Genomic DNA, 16457 nt, shown 5'->3' with positions numbered 1-16457 from the left:
GAAGGAATTAGACCACAGGCTTAGAGCCCACGTGAACCATCCACAAGACTCTTCTAGCCCAAGGTCATAAGAAGGATGGTACCTGGCTACCACTAGCAATTCTTCTGACAAGGAACCCGATAATAACAGAAGCACCTACAGCCATCCAGTTAATTTCAACTCATAGTGGCCCCATGAAAGGTTTCTGGGGCTGTAAACCTGTATGAGAGCAGACAGCCTCATCTTTCTCCAACACAGTAGTTGGTAGCTTTGAACTGCTAACCTTGCAGTCAGCAGTCCAGGGATGACCGAACAGCTCCGCCCAGCCTTCTTTGGAGCACAATAAATAGAACCAAACGCACTGCTATCAGATCCATGCTGACTCATGGCAAGCCCGCGAAGGGTCCAAACAGAATGGGACAAAAATGTAGCCCCAAACTCAAAGGCCTAAAAACGGCGAGACCTGTTGTACTGCTTGAGGCTAGAAAAGGCCCAGGACAGTTTCCTAGAATTGAAACAATTGCTGCAGGTTCCATTTCAGCCTGGGTTAGCTTATCAAATAAACCCTATCACCTACATGAGTAACGTGCTCCCTAAAACAGCTAAATTATACCATACGCTCAACATTTACCCACAAAGCAAAGCTGAGCGGGCATGGATGGGGGGAGGGAAGCTGGATGGATGGAAACAACAGACAGAATGGAGATCATAGAGTGCTGACACGTTGTCCAAACTGTCAAAGGGGAATCCAGTTTGCTGTGGAAACTTTTACCTCAAACACAATAAGATATTACGGTTTAGAGCTACGGGAATGATCAGCTAGCCATCTCTGGCTGAGTGACTCATACAAGAAGAATTTGATCCCCAAAATTGTTAGGGAAAATGGGAGAAACCTATGAAAGTACTACTTGCTAGTTTTTAAACTGCTCCTGAGCACTGCCTGCTTATTTGCTTTTGGTGCACCTCAGGGCCAGGCAGGTGTTGGTCGTTCTGTCAGGGGTGATCTGCCAGTCCACCCTCAACTGACTGGCTTGAATATACAACAAAGGATTGAGACTCTATGCGTATGCATACATGCACCCAACACACCAACTCTCTCACTTGCTTTCCTGATGGGCAGTGTCATGGAACTGTAAGATGCTATTGGAGAACTTTCTCATATAAGCAAAATTTTGCTGAAGATAATGCACAAGTAACTGCTGCCATGCATTGGTGGAGAAGGGTCATACATTTCAGCCAGATTGAGAAAAGGACATGGAACACAGGTTATCATTGCTGACATCAGGTGGATGTTCTGAAAGCAGAAAATACCAGAAAGTTGTTTACCTCTGTTTAGTGGACTATGCAAAGGCATGCGACTGTGTGGGTCATAACGAATCATGGATAATGTTTCCATGAATGGGAATTCCAGAGAACTCACGGATACTCCTGTGGAACTTGCACATACATGGAGCGGCAGGCATTCAAACAGAACAAGAGGTTTAAGAGCAGGAAAGTTGTGCGGCAGTGTTCCATCCTTTTGCTGTCCTTACTCCATCTGGAGATGAGCAAATCTTTTGAGAAGCTGGACTCTGTGAAAAAGAATGGAACATCAGGGGCAGGAAGGGAAAAAATGAGCTGACACCAAGGGCTCAGGTAGAAAGAAAATGTTTTAAAAGTTATCATGGCAATATCTGTACTTGACACACTGGATGGATGGATGGATTGTGATAAGAGCTGTACGAGCCCCCAATAAAATAAATAAAGAGGACGGAACATCAGGATTAGAGGAAGACTTGTGAATGACCGGCAAGACGCAACTGATACAATCTTGCTTGCTGAAAGTGATGGGGACTTGAAACGCTTGTTGTTGAAGACCAATGACTGTAGCCTTCAGTGTGGACTCTGCCCCAACATGAGGAAAAGAGAAAGCCTCATCACTAACCCAGTAAACAGCATCCTGATCAACATTGAAAAGATGGAAACTGTCAAGGATTTAACTTTCCGTGGATCCCCAATCCACACCCAGGAAGCAACAGTCAAGATAACAAATACTGCATCACATTGGCAAACCTGCTTCAGAAAACCTCTTCGAAGTGCTCAAAGACAAAGATGTCGCTTGGAGGACGAAGAGGCATCTGACCCGGCCCATGATATTTTCAGTCACTTTACACGCATGTGAAAGTTGGACAATGAATAAGTGGCATCAGAGCAGAACTGATGGGTGATGTGTTTGGTATTGGCGAAAAACTTTGACTATGCCGTGGACTTGCAGAAGGAAGCGCACAGCTGCATTGGAAGAAGTACAGGCAGGATGTGCCTTCGAACGTGGGATTCCACCTCACTTCGTTTGACCAGCTTCCCAGGAGGGACCACGTCCTGGAAAAGGACTTCCTACTTTGTGGAGGGTCAGGGACGCAAAGAAAGACCTTTCAGGAGATAGATTGACACGGTGACTGCCTCCAAGGGTTCAAACAGAGAAAAGATTGTGAGGACCGAACAGGGCTTTGTTCTGTTGAAGATCAAGTTGCTATGAGGAGATGCTGATTTGATTGTAACAATGAGGGCAGGAGTGCATTCCGTAACTAGGGAACAGGTTCATGTGTCCCATGCTCACCCCTGGATTGATTTATCACGAAGGAGATGAGGGATATTGAATACTTAGCATGTTAGATGGTCAGTGCCTGCATGTGCTTATTTGACTTAACGTTCTCTCTCACCAATGGTCTCAGCTGATACTTGGGTCACGTGAAAGGCACACCGCCAATGTGAATCCACTATTGTGTTCAGAGTCCTGGCGAGACTGCAGGAGATGGAGATCAAGTGGTAGTGCCCTCATTTGGATCGCTGCAGACGCTACAGTGCTTCTGGACCCCTTGCCAAGTATCACTGTAGTCCAGCCAAGAATCAGTCCCCAGGCCCTGGTTCAGTCTGTGGTGTTCATCATCATGGGGGAAAAATATTCTTTAGCCATAGTGAAGCTGGCCTGCTCTTTGGCTTGTCTACTATATTTGAGCTAATTCCAAGTTTCCCTCAGTGGACACTCTAGCTATTTGGTCTGTGTTTAACCTAAATTTGTGAAGCCAACAGTGAAAACTGGCTTTTTAGTTGCCTATTGTTTTTGTGTTTTAAACTTTTTATTGTGAATTGGGTGACGGGTTGTCGAGCAAATGCGTTTTCCAGACATGCACATTGTATTTCATGTCATTGATTACAACCCCCAGACATTTTTGCTGACCTCTCCTCTCTTTATTGTGTTCGCTTTCACTCAAGTTAATATTTGCGTGCCACTGGTTGTGAAAGGGATGAATGTCAGCTGCTTATTTTTTACTTTGTGTATTTCTTCAAAGAATAAGGATTCTATTGATATAATTAACATATCACTCAATCGTGTGGTCGTAGTAAGAAGGGCTGTCAGTCATCCCGACGGTCAACTTTGCAACATTTCCTTCCTTGTTGATGCCTCATTTTCTCCCACCCTCCCCTTCTGTACCTCAGCTGCTGTCTTCCTGCATCCTCCCTTCCTGGCTTCCCTACACAGAACACACACACACACACACACACACACACACACACGCACGCACGCACGCACGCATGCACGCACGCACGAGCACAAGGATCCAGCAACAAAGAACATAGGCAACAGAAAATTTTCAACCCAAAAGAAAGTAGAAAAATATTTTAAAATAGAATAAATTCAAAATGGGCCCAAAGGGAGCTTTAATGGCTGAGTTTCATTCTAGTCTGAGTTCTACCATTTTTCCCCCTAGTTCTTTCACATTGAAAAATGTGAAGTGTGTTCTTCGTTTTGGGTTTTCTTACTCTGGGTTTTTGCACATTTCAGTCTAGTGCTTTGCTTTGTCTTGTCGATCTGCAATTTTCTATTCAGCCCTTTACTTCATCACTCCTTCCATTGGCATTAGCTGCTATACATTTAAGAGGAAGTTTCAGAGTCTCCTCTGACACCCAAGGGGTTTCGCTTTTTCCTGTCTTGTAAACAATCTTTTGCTTTCTTTGGTGTGATGTTCTTGAAACCATCCCATTATTTGTCTGGTGTTTGGTCATTAGTGTTCAAATCTGTTCTCTAAATTCAGGTAGGGTATATGCCAGGATTTACTTATATACTCGAGTATAAGCTGAGTTTTTCAGCACATTTTTATGCTGAACCCCCCCCCCCCCATTTTCTGTGGTACAATGAGGTGCCTCGGCTTATACTCACGCATATACGGTATGTTGGCTCTTGTAGTTTTGCTTTAATTTTCTTCAGCTTCAACCTGAATTTACATTTGAGCCATTGATGATCAAACCCTGGCCTTGTTCTGGTTGATGATGTTGAGCTTCTGCATCAAAATGCCATTTTGGAATAAATTAATACGATCGTTTCATTTGTTTCCCTTTACCTTATTTATATAATAAATTGAAATTATTAATTTTCTAATGTTGAACCAGCTTTGCATACCTGTTATAAATTCTACTTGGTTCTGGTGTATTATTTTTGATATGTTGTTGGATTCCATTGGCTAGGATTTCGCTCCCAGATTTCTTGGCATTGACTAGGGCATGCATGCAGTGCTGCATCAGTTTATCGAAGGGTTTCCGTCGGTGTCCCATCAGTTGCCGTCAGCTAATGCCTTCAGTGCAGCATGGACATCTTCCTTCGGCATTTTCAGTTCATGGTCACATGTTAGCTCTTGAATGAATGTCAACCAATTGCTTTTGGTACCGTGACTAAGTCCTTTGAAGATACCTAGATATCATTCCTTTGGATCCCTTATCAGGTAGTCCTTAGGCCACTTTGTCCGCAGGAAGGTTTTCTTGCTCTGTGTTTCAGTTACTTGTCAGAGCCACTATCTTGTTTCTTTGGGTGAACCAAAATTTGCTCCAAGATAATAGAGTTTTATTATAGTTTGATATGTTCGTAGGTGTTCACTACCTGTCTGTGATAGGTGTGCTATAGGATAGGAGTGTGTGTACAATTTGTTGTTCATGTTGCACAGTTACAGTTGGGTTATGCTGGTCTGGCTACTCTCCATGGTTGCTCAGGTTGTACAGGAGCAGGTGGGCGCCCTCACTCAGTGGATGAGACTGTTGGTGTGGCAGGGCTGTTTGGACCTGGTTGCTGTCTGCCACCAGGTGAAACAAGAAAAAGTAGACAACAACATGAAACACACACATATATAATAAAAAGAAAAAAGTAGAAGGGGAAGTCAAGCAAGCAGCAACAAAACATAAATTGATAGCTAAGATCAAAAGAAAATTAAAAGGAGGAGAGAAAAAGAAGAGAGATAAAAAATAAACAGGTAAGAGGGGGAAGAACTGAGAATGCTAAGGGGAAAAAGAAAAAGAGGGGGAAGGGGAACAGAGGAACAGAAGACAATAAAAAAGGAAAGCCGAGAAAGGAAAGATCGATGATAGAAAAGAGGGAAACAGAAGAATAAGACAGGGACACAGGAATGCGATACTGTGGGAGCAGGGCATTCTGTGTGTGTTGCTCCCCTTCACCAGCAAAGGAGGTCACGGATGAGGGAGCAGGGGCAATGGGATGCTTGGTCCCAGTTAAAGAGCCTGCACTCCTAGAGTGTGGCGATGTTAAGGACCCTGGAATGTGTTCATGTTGAAGCTCCTCAAAGGAATCTGGTAGAGAGCGGGTGTGCAGAAGGGGTTCTTGTTGGTCCACAAGGCAACGGGGGCCAGAACATCTGATTCTGGAAGGAGTTCTTGGGTAGCTGGCATTAGAGTTCCCATCTCTCACTGCACATTCCACTGGTCACAGGACATGGAGAGTGCCTACTTCCAGACGCAAGGAATGTCGTGCACCTAGCACCCAACCCATGAAGATCCAACCCCAGGTGGAGCAGGAGCCTTGCAAAAGGGTGTGTCTCCAGCCAGGCCCATGTTTCTGGTCATGAAAGGAGACGGAAGCCAGGGATCACCCATTTCTGGTCACCAGCCACTTTTGTGGTTGCCCGTTTGGTCTTGGACTAGCAGAGCCAATGATCAGGTTGTTACCTTGATCCACTGCTGCTTCCAGGAGTTGAAAATGGTCATGCCCTATCAGCGCATCTGATACTTCACACAGTTCATCAGTCTCCCCACTAGCCACTTTGTTCAGCTGCTTCTTCTGGCCAGTATTCAATGTAATTCTCTTATCTGTTCATCTGCACCCGAGGGTTACAGGGACTATCATTCCTAAATGTTTCCTTTGGTCCTGCGTGTCCTTATTGTTTAGGGTCTGTGTAGTCTGTCTGCCAGTGTATGAGCTTGCTACAAGTTATGCTACCTCAGTCTCTTGTTGTTGGTCTTCTGTGAGCACATGTTGGCAGTAAGACACTGTTAAGTGTAGCTCTGGAGCCTTGGATTATGGACTTCCCTGAGGTTTTCTGATGTCTCTCTTCAGAGAGCATCGTTCTCATCTAGGGTTCCATAGTGGTCCTTTTTTGTAGTCCTTTGAGGTGCAGGCATATAGATAGTTACTCTCAAAAGATGCCTTGATTTTATCATTCTGTAAAAGATTGGGTCGTGAAGGCTGTCTGTAAAAAAGATTCTCTGCTTTTATGAATGAATACATAGATATTCAGGTGTGTTTAAAAGAAAATGCCTTTAAACAAAATTGTTTTGTCCCCCTGCCCCCACCCTGATTTAGTTAATGTGCTGATCATTAAAAAAAAAACAAAAACCACTGCTGTCATCTTTCCACTTGTTCCTTCACAATATCTATCATGTATTATAGCCTTTTGCCTTGTTATCGACTGATGTCCATGATACCTCATGTCAGTCTGAAAGGGGTGGAGTCCTTGAAACCAAATCAGGCGAAAGACTTGGGGAAAGCAGTGGAGTGTGCATCCAAGACACATCCTCCTGAACCTCGGAGCGAGGAGTGCTTTTAGAAATTGTCAGTTTCTGCTTCCATTATAGACCTGCTGCATGTTGGCAATTCTTGTACGTTTAAAACCCATGTCTACTTTTAACAGTGACTTCTCTAAAGTAGGATAAAGGTCTTTAGGCTGAAGAACTGATGGAACACACAGTTTTTAACATTATAATAACGCTTAGGTATGTGCAGCATTTTTTAAAAATCTTTTACAAATTTTATTTTCCCATGTACTTTTTTTTAAAAAACATTTTATTAGGGGCTCATACAACTGTTATCGCAATCCATACACACAATTGTGTAAAGCGCATTTGTACATCATTCTCAAAGCATTTTCTGTCCACTTAAACCCCCGACATTAGGTCCTCATTTTTCCCCTCCCTCCCCACTCCCCGCTCCCTCATGAGCCCTTGATAGTTTATAAATGGGTATTTTGTCATATCTTGCCCTGTCCGACATCTCCCTTGACCCACTTTTTGGTTGTCTGTCCCCCAGGGAGGAGGTCACATATAGCTCCCTGTAATCGGTTCCCTCTTTCCCACCCACTCTCCCTCTACCCTCCCTGTCTCGCCACCCACACCACTGGTCCTGCAGGGCTCATCCGCCCTGAATTCCCTGTATTTTCAGTTCCTATCTGTACCAGTGTACATCCTCTGGTCTAGCCAGACTTGCAAGGTCGAATTCGAGTCATGGTAGTGGGAGCGGGGAGGAAACATTTAGGAACTAGAGGAAAGTTGTATTTCTCATCATTGTTATATCGCACCCTGACTGGCTCATCTCCTCCCCGAGACCCCTGTGCAAGGGGATCTCCAGTGGCCTACTAATAGGCTTTGAATCTCCACTCCGCACTCCCCCCATCATTCACTGTGGTAAGATTTTTTGTTCTGATGATGCCTTACACCTGATCCCTTCGACACCTCGTGGTTGCATAGACTGGTGTGCTTCTTCCATGTGGGCTTTGTTGCTTCTGAGCTTGATGGCCAGCATTTTTACTTATCATGGAGGAAAGCATGATATGGTGGCAGGACATGTGTTGGGAAGGAGGGAGCTGGGGAGTTGAGAAAGGCCAGTGTCAGAATTTTTATCAGCCGTTCAGTGCCTACCCTGCAATTAAATATTAGTCCTAAAGTTGTAGAGGCAAAAGCAAATAGCATGCTGGAAATCCACTGATGTAGTGAAGGTGGGGGTGGGGTGGGCTAGCAGGCACTGTTGTTGTAGATTTTGCTCCAAGAAACATACCTCTCTCCCTCCTGTATGGCCCTGAGCCGTTTTCTTCCCTTTCTGAATATCAGATTCCTCATTGGTAAAATAGAAGCTGCAGTAACTAATGAATTGAGAGAGTGTGCATATGTAAATATAAAGTGCATTATGCACACCTGGTCCACACAAGGTAATTAATGACTGCAACCCCTTTACTGGAGGATCGCTGGTGGCCCAGTGAACCAACAACCACAGGGCAGCCGTTTGAAACCACCAGTGGCTCCGTCGGAGAAGGATGAGACTTTGTACTCTGGTGAAAATTGCAGTCTCAGCCACCCACAGGGCAGTTCTACTCTGGCCTCTAGGGTCACTTTGAGTCGGCATTGACTCAGTGGCAGTGAGTTTTGAGCCCCATCACAAGCAGCAAACAGAAAGGTAAACTACTGGTTACCAGGGTCTTGCTTTAGGCTAAGGCATCCTTATTTCTGGGTTCTTGCACATCAGGTACTCCGTTCATATGAGTGGGGTTGAGAAACTTGGGGTGGGGGGAAATGCACTATCTTTTAAAAAATGTATAGCCTTGAATCTTATATGATGCGCATATTACACATTTAAATAGTTATGTTAGTTCAGGTTGACTAGAGAAACAAATCCAGAGACATTCATATATATATATAAGAAAGAGCTTTACACAAAGAGTAATTGTATATTAAGAAAACATCCTGGCCCTGTCCAGATCAAGTCCACAAGCCCACTATTATTTCATAAGTCCGACACTAGTCCATTACTCCCTCCTCAGACTCACGCAGCCACATGTGATGATACAGAATGCAGGAAGATCACAGGCTGGTGGGTACAAAGTCTTGTGGAGCATGGCTGTGGAAGCATCTCGGTGCTGGTGCGTGTCTCTGGATTTTCAACAGGAAGGTGAAACAGAAAGAGGAAGTTCCCAGAATCCTCAGAAGGCCACGGCCACAAGGAGGCATCATCAGGCTGTGCCCTGATTGACAAGCTAGACTCCACCCCAGCTTTTTTTATCAAGTTGACATGAAATTATGTAACTATCACAATAGTTCAGTCACATTCATAAGAGTTGTAAACCATCATCACAATCAATTCCAGGACATTTCTTCTTCCTGGTACTTGTTGTTAGCTCCCATCTCCCTCCAGCCTCCCCTGCAATGTCCTTTGACATCTATTAATCCAGTTGTTGTCTCTATAGGCTTACCTAATTTGGGTTTTGTCCACAGGAAAACATACACAATCGAGACAAAATACAAAGAAAAAGCCCAACAACAATAACAGATGGAAACAGAAAAACCTCAATTGAAAACAAAGTATAAAATATTTTTTAAAATAGAGTAATGATACATTGGATCAAGAGGGAAATCAATGACCAGGAGTCACATTTTGACCAAACTACACTTGAAGTAGTTGTACTTAGTACAGTACAGTGGTTGTAGTTAGAGTACAATGTACTCTTTCTTATAACAGGGCCTTTCCCATCTCCGGTTCATAGCCAGAGGGGATCCACCAGAGGCCTAACCTGCATGGGTGCTCTGCAAATGGGCTTTCATTGTCATCCCAGGCTTCTGCAAATGGGGTGTTCAGAATTGAAGTCCTAATGCCATTCCCTGCTCCCGGCTTGGGTTTTATTTACCGTTCTTGGGTGTGATCTCTCATGTGAATCATCTAATGTTTCACTTAGATGGCTGGTTGTTTTAAGACAAGCTGTTGAGAGCCCAGATGCTATTTTTTTTATCGTTTTATTAGGGGCTCATACAACTCTTATCACAATCCATACACACATCAATTGTGTAAAGCATATTTGTACATTCATTGCCCTCATCCTTCTCAAAACATTTGCTCTCCACTTAAGTGCCCCTGGCATCAGCTCCTCATTTTTTCTCCTCCCTCTTCGCTCTCCCCTTCCCTCATGAACCCTTGATAATTTATAAATTATTATTTTGTCATATCTTGCCCTGTCCAACATCTCCCCTCACCTACTCTTCTGTCGTCCGTCCTCCAGGGAGGAGGTCACATGTAGATCCTTGTAGTCAGTTTCCCCTTTCCAACCCACCCTCCCTCTACCCTCCTGGTATCACCACTCACACCACTGGTCCTGAAGGGATCATCCACCCTGGATTCCCTGTGTTTCCAGTTCCTATCTGTACCAGTCAGTATACATGCTCTGGTCTAGCCATATTTGTAAGGTAGAATTGGGATCATGATAGTGGGGGCGGAGGAAGCATTTAGGAACTAGAGGAAAGTTGTATGTTTCATCAGATGCCATTTTTTATGGTAGCTGATGACCATGTGCTTTCTTTGCCATACTTTGCTACAGCCCCATAGTTTCTGCGATCACTTCATGGGGATAGGGAGTAAGCTGGGCCATGTCATAGAATGATGTGTTCTTAGATTAGCACTACGATCAAGTGCGAGCCCCAAATCCATTCCTGTATCTATGGTTTATATGTATGTCTCTGGTTCACTTTACAGATACCATTGTTATTTTGTTGAAGGATATTATAAATGATCCCCGTAAGGCATATGGCAGTTCTATTGATTTAGTTTTATTGATATTGTTTTAGTCAATGGTTTAGAATTGAAAACACTGTCAAGAAAAAGAAAGTATATACGTATAGGACCAAATGCATGGATTGTTGATTTGTACAGATGAACAATTTAGGTGACTGGACACTATTTACACTAACGATGAGGTTGGAGATAAGGCAACATTTTCAATAGTGCTCATTTACAAATGCAGAGCTGGGTTATAAATGTCATAAAAAGGTAAGGAGAATATGAAAATAGCACTTACGTAGTATTCTTGAGCTTCCACCGATTGGGCAAGAATTTTGAACTGACGTCCAATGACTTCCACATCCCTGTCCTTGAGTTAGGGGTTGTCCACTTCTTTTCACACGGGGGCATTTCAGTTCCTTTAATCTGCTACCAGCATGTGTAAGGTAAAGTGCAGTTCCCTTGATGGGAGTTCCAAATTAGAGCCTTCTGGTGTGGTCTGTGAAGGATGTGGTGGGCCTTGAAAGCACAGTCTAAAGTCTTGCTTGTCTATACTGCATGGTCTGGGTCACCAAGGATTCGGTGTTCACTAGGTCAAAAGCACCCGATTAGAGACGCTCTACCAAGATGATTCTCCCATTGGTGGTCTACATAAAAAATCCACGATCTGTTTCTTTCATTTTTCCATGAACTCCCCCAAAATATTGGCCCAAAATTTACATATCATGCAATTAAATATTTTAATCGTTCAATCATACCAAGGGCAATTGTCCCATCAGCATCACATCTATCTTAGAGCATCCTCCCTACCCCCTGTGGTTAAATTGCCTTTTAAATGAGTTATGCAATTATGATCAATTCTAGTGCGCTCTCCCCCCCTCCTGCCTTCATTATTTACCCCTGAAATCCCCTTTCCCTCCCTATCACCCATCCTCCACCTTTGCATACTCTGTAACACCTGTATCAGGTATTATACCTCTACTCCTCCTGTGCTTCACACCTGGGAAACCCAACAGAAGACAATGAAAAACAAATCGTACTAAGGTAGTAAGGATAAGATCATAAAAGTATAACGACAAAAATACAAATAGTGCGTGAGATGGAGAAGACCCTCATCAACATTCTAGAAGCCAGGGAGGAAATTTCTGTCATGGAGCATCTAAGACATTGGTTCTCAACCTTCCTAAGGCCACGGCCCTTTAACATAGTTCCTCATGTTGTGGTGACCCCCACCCCTAAAATTATTTTCCTTGCTACTTCATCACTGTCATTTTGCTACTGGTATGAATCGGGCGACCCATGTGAAAGGGTCATTCAACTCCCAAAGGGGTCACGACCCACAGGTTGAGCACTGCTGGTCTAAGCGATGCTTGCACCCAGAACAAATTTAGGTCGTGTCTATGGTGAGGTCAACTGGCCAAGTACTGAGTTTGATCCAGCCTCATCAAGAGTACAGTGGTCTCCACCTGATAGTAAGGCCGCTCGGGACTTTGGCCTGAGTGGATCTGCCAGCAGCACTGTCTGACTAGATACTCTGCTGATGAGTTTTTGGCTTCCACTGTCCCCCATAGCCTTCTACAAGTTGTGTGTTCATAATTTTAGCTCTGATACTTTTCACCATATTCAACTTTTGTCATTGCCATCTTTGAATCACACAAGCTGGTGTGCTTCTTTTGTTTTTGTTTTTTTAAACATTTTATTAGGGGCTCATACAACTGTTATCCCAATCCATACACACATCAATTGTGTAAAGCGTATTTGTACATCATTTCTCAAGACATTTTCTCTCCATTTAAACCCCCGACATTAGGTCCTCATTTTTCTCCTCCCTCCCCGCTCCCCCCTCCCACATGAGCCCTTGATAGTTTATAAATTGGTATTTTGTCATATCTTGCCCTGTCCAACGTCTCCCTTCATCCACTTTTCGGTTGTCTGTCCCCCAGGGAGGAGGTCACACACAGTTCCATGTAATCGGTTCCCTCTTTCCTACCCATTCTCCCTTTACCCTCCCTGTTTTGCCACTCACACCACTGGTCCTATAGAGCTCATCTGTCCTGGATTCCCTGTATTTTCAGTTCCTATCTGTACCAGTGTACCTCCTCTGGTCTAGCCAGTCTTGCAAGATAGAATTCGAGTCATGGTAGTGGGAGCGGGGAGGAAACCTTGGTGTGCTTCTTTTGTATGGACTTAATCGACTCCTCATTTAGATGATTGCTTGTTTGAATACAAGCCTTTAAGACCCCAGGCACTATTCTAATTGATCACTGGGCACCATCTACTTTCTTCACCACACTTTGCTATATCACTCTTATCTTATGTGATCCTTTCATGAAGGTGAATATTGAACCAGGCCATTACATAAGAACTAATTATTCTTAAGTTGGAGCTAGGGTCCACTGTGAGTCCAGAACTCATTCCTGGATCTATGTTCATTTTTTTTTTAATTTGCTGGAACTTGGGCATTAAAACATATGTCATATCATTCCATAGTTCAATCATGTCAAACCTATTTGTATAATTGCTTCTGTAATCAGTCTCCAGAAATACTTTTCCTTCCTGGGCTTCTTGAACATCCATGAACTTGTTGATACCCCCATATATTTGCTGAACTAATTTCCTAGCAGGCATCTGGATTTTTCATGTGTTGTTTTATTTTGTAATTAGCCTTGCCATAGCATGGGTCTAGACCCCTGTTAGTTCAGCATGGGTCATGAGAAAATTGGTATTAATTCTCAGGGAGTTTATAGATGACTAGTCCATAAACAAATCCTGAAGCAAATAATTTTATTACATATATGAAAGTTCAGTGACGGACAGGTAAAGGGGACTGCACAGCCAGTAATACAGAGGAAGGGCCGAACCTAGTCGTGAGACTTAGAGAAGACTTTTCCAGGGAAGGCTGTTAGAATGTAGGTCATCTGAGTACCCATTCCAGGCTGGGCCTATCGTTGCTGACATGGTACCCAGGAGTGTGTTCCATGACTTCCTGTAGTCAGACAATTTAGTGGCTGTTCTTTGCAGATTGTGCTAGTCTGGGTTGATTAGAGAAACAAATCCAGGGACACTCATATATGGATAAAAAAAGAGCTATATATCAAAGAGTAATTGTATATTAAGAAAACATCCCAGCTCAGTTCAGATCAAATCCATAAGTCCAATATTAGCCCATATGTCAGATACCAGTCTATGAATTCCTCTTCAAATTCATGCAACACATGCAATGATGCCAAATGCAGGAAGATCATAGACCAGTGGGTGGAAACTCTTGTGGATCCAGTGGCGGTGGAAGCATCTCAGCACTGGTGTGGGTCTCCACATGGCTCCTCCAGCTCCAGGGCTCTGGCTCCATCAGCGTAGCTCCATGTGGCTTGTCAACAGGAATGTCTTGCAGAGAGAGTGTGTGTCCCACCTCCAGGGAGGAAAACAGGAGTTCCCAGAATCCTTAGGAGAAGGCCAGGCCCACACAGAGGCATTATTGACTATGATCTGATTGACAGGCCAGACTCCACCCCTTCACTCACGTTGATGTAACTGCCACACAGACCCATTGGTATTGCCGAAAGGCTGATCTGTGGCCACTGCCTCTCCCCCAGCGTCATAAGCACATCAAGCTCTCCATGGTTGGGAACGAGAGCCTCATAGTTTTCCCGTTTCTTGGAATTCGCCTCTGCCGGGTTAGTACATTCAGAGGTGGTTTTTCTGCATGTCTTATAGCCCCGATTGTCTCCTCTGAAAATGTTCACGATGCCTTATCTGTGATCAAATGTTTCCTTCTGCTTCATGGCAGTCCCATGCTAGTGAGCCTTGCCGCCCTGCTTGTTGTTGTGTAAAGCCGACCTGAGAGTCATTCTTAAAAGTCCCCTCTTACCAGGTGATGTTGACTTAACCACTGCTACCCACCTAGGCCAAGCTGCTCTCCTGGCTTACCTGGGCTGTTCCAGGGGGTGGGTCGAGAAGGTTGGGTGGCCAGGAAAGGGCTACTCCCCACCCAGAAGGAACCAGTGACTTCTGGAATGGAATCCGTGGGGCCAGAGGCAAGAGATGGGCGTAGTGATGTCATGGAGACATGGGGGTTTCCTGCTTTGGAACAAGGTCCCTGTAAAATGCACACCAGACCCAAATAGCAGCTCACTGCCATCCAGTCGAGACTGACTCACGGTGGCCCCATAGGACAGGATAGAATTGCCCCGGTGAGTTTCCTTACAGAAATAGAAAGCCCCGTCTTTCTCCCAAGGAGTGACTGGTGGTTTCAAACTGCCCACCTTGAGGGTCACAGACCAACAAGTAACGTCCACACCACCAGGGCTGCCAAACGCACACAGGGAGTCCTTCAGTCCAAAGGCTGGCTTAGGAGCATGATGCTGGTAACTGAAGAGAGAACAAGAGGAAGGAAAGGCAGGCCAGAGTCTCTGGATTTGTTGATTCACATCTTTGCGTACTCATGCATCTATGCAGAATCCCTTTGATACACAGAGCTTCCGGGTCGGACTCCAGCTTTTCTGAGGAACATTGCGTTTCTTATGTATTCTCAGTATGGACTTCTCTGGTGGGAGATTCTGCTAGATCCTTTTGGGAACCCTTGGCAACTTTGCCAGGAGGTGGTGCCTGAAAGCCTGCACGTGGGTTCTTGGTGACACGAACAAGTGACCATGAAGATCACTGGGAAGGTCACTGGGATCCCCAGTTGGGAAAAACCCCATCTCTTCGTTTATTGTGCTGTGAATGGGAGCAAGTAGCAGCATACTCACTACTGCTTCAGCCCTGATTTGCCACAATGTCTTATCTCTCCTGAGGAAGAACGTGTCACCGGATGATGCGTGGATCTGCGAAAGCCACCAGTCTATCTCAGCTCATGCCCCAGGGGGCACAGGATCAGCAGCCGAGAGTCACAAACATTGAGGTCCCAGAATAGTGCGCCTCCTTTGTTTGGTGGCAGGAAACGCTCCCTTTCTGGATTCTGCCAGTTGGGGAAGCTGCAGGCTTGTAGCATTGCCATTGTTCCCCTGGGCTATTAAAAGACAGATGTCTGATGTAACACACACACACACACACACCCCACACCACCCCCGTTCAAGTCATGAAGCACCTCATGACAAGGATGGGTGGACCTGGAGAACATTCCAGTGGGGGACTTTAATCAATCACAAGCGGATAAAAACTGAGAGACCACTGCTGTAAGGATAAAACCCAAGACAAAGACCTACATTCCAAAGGGGATAGACTTTGGGGCTGGGGAAGGAAAGGTGAGCAAGGGAGACAAGATGAAGCAATGGACAAGAGGGTTGACTCTTTGAAAGGGTGGATGGAGGACCACAAGAGGGAGAAGAGAGCGCAGAGGAGGAAGGTGAAGCAGGGCACTGGGGTGGGGGGTGGGGAGGATGGAGCGAGGGGGATGCTAGTGATTTCAGCTGTTGAATACAGAGGTTGATAGTCTGAACTATAAACCCCCCACTTAATTCACTCACACGCACACACACACACACACACACACACACACAAATACAAATATAATACCGGTGTCTGATTTTCAGCCAAGTGCTTTTGAAACCAAGCAGGCGAGTGCAAGTCTGAAGTGCAGAAGAAAGCATCCTTGAGAAGGGTCCTGGCGTCTAGACTCATGACCCCCCTGGGGCAGCGTGCTAAGGATGTTACCTGAAAGTGCGGCTGGTTTCTTTGGAGTGGAAATGAAAATGGGGGGAGTAATAGTGAGTGGTGCCACTGCAGCTTTTTGCTTCCTGTCCCAGCAACCCTGTGTTCCTCAGGCCTGGAGGTCCTGGTCCCGAAGGAAGGAACTCTCCCACCCGGAAACACAGCCCGGATTCCACTGAACTGGCAGCTGAGAATGCCCCCTGGCCACTTTGGGCTTCTTATGCCTTTGGATCAACAGGTCAGAAAGGGTGTCACT

At 44.9% G+C, this 16457-nt stretch overlaps 1 protein-coding gene across 1 annotated transcript in view; it reads left to right on the top strand.

The window, feature by feature from the left end:
- The window catches only part of ULK4 (unc-51 like kinase 4), a 606607-nt gene that overhangs the window by 386248 nt on the left and 203902 nt on the right, over positions 1 to 16457 (top strand). The gene's annotated exons all lie outside the window — the stretch shown is intronic.

The sequence above is a fragment of the Echinops telfairi genome, unplaced genomic scaffold, assembly GCF_000313985.2.
Source record: "Echinops telfairi isolate 266 unplaced genomic scaffold, ASM31398v2 ScPeMD7_4225;HRSCAF=4972, whole genome shotgun sequence".
NCBI classification, from domain to species: domain Eukaryota; kingdom Metazoa; phylum Chordata; class Mammalia; order Afrosoricida; family Tenrecidae; genus Echinops; species Echinops telfairi.
This window is presented reverse-complemented; position numbering and strand designations above follow the sequence as displayed.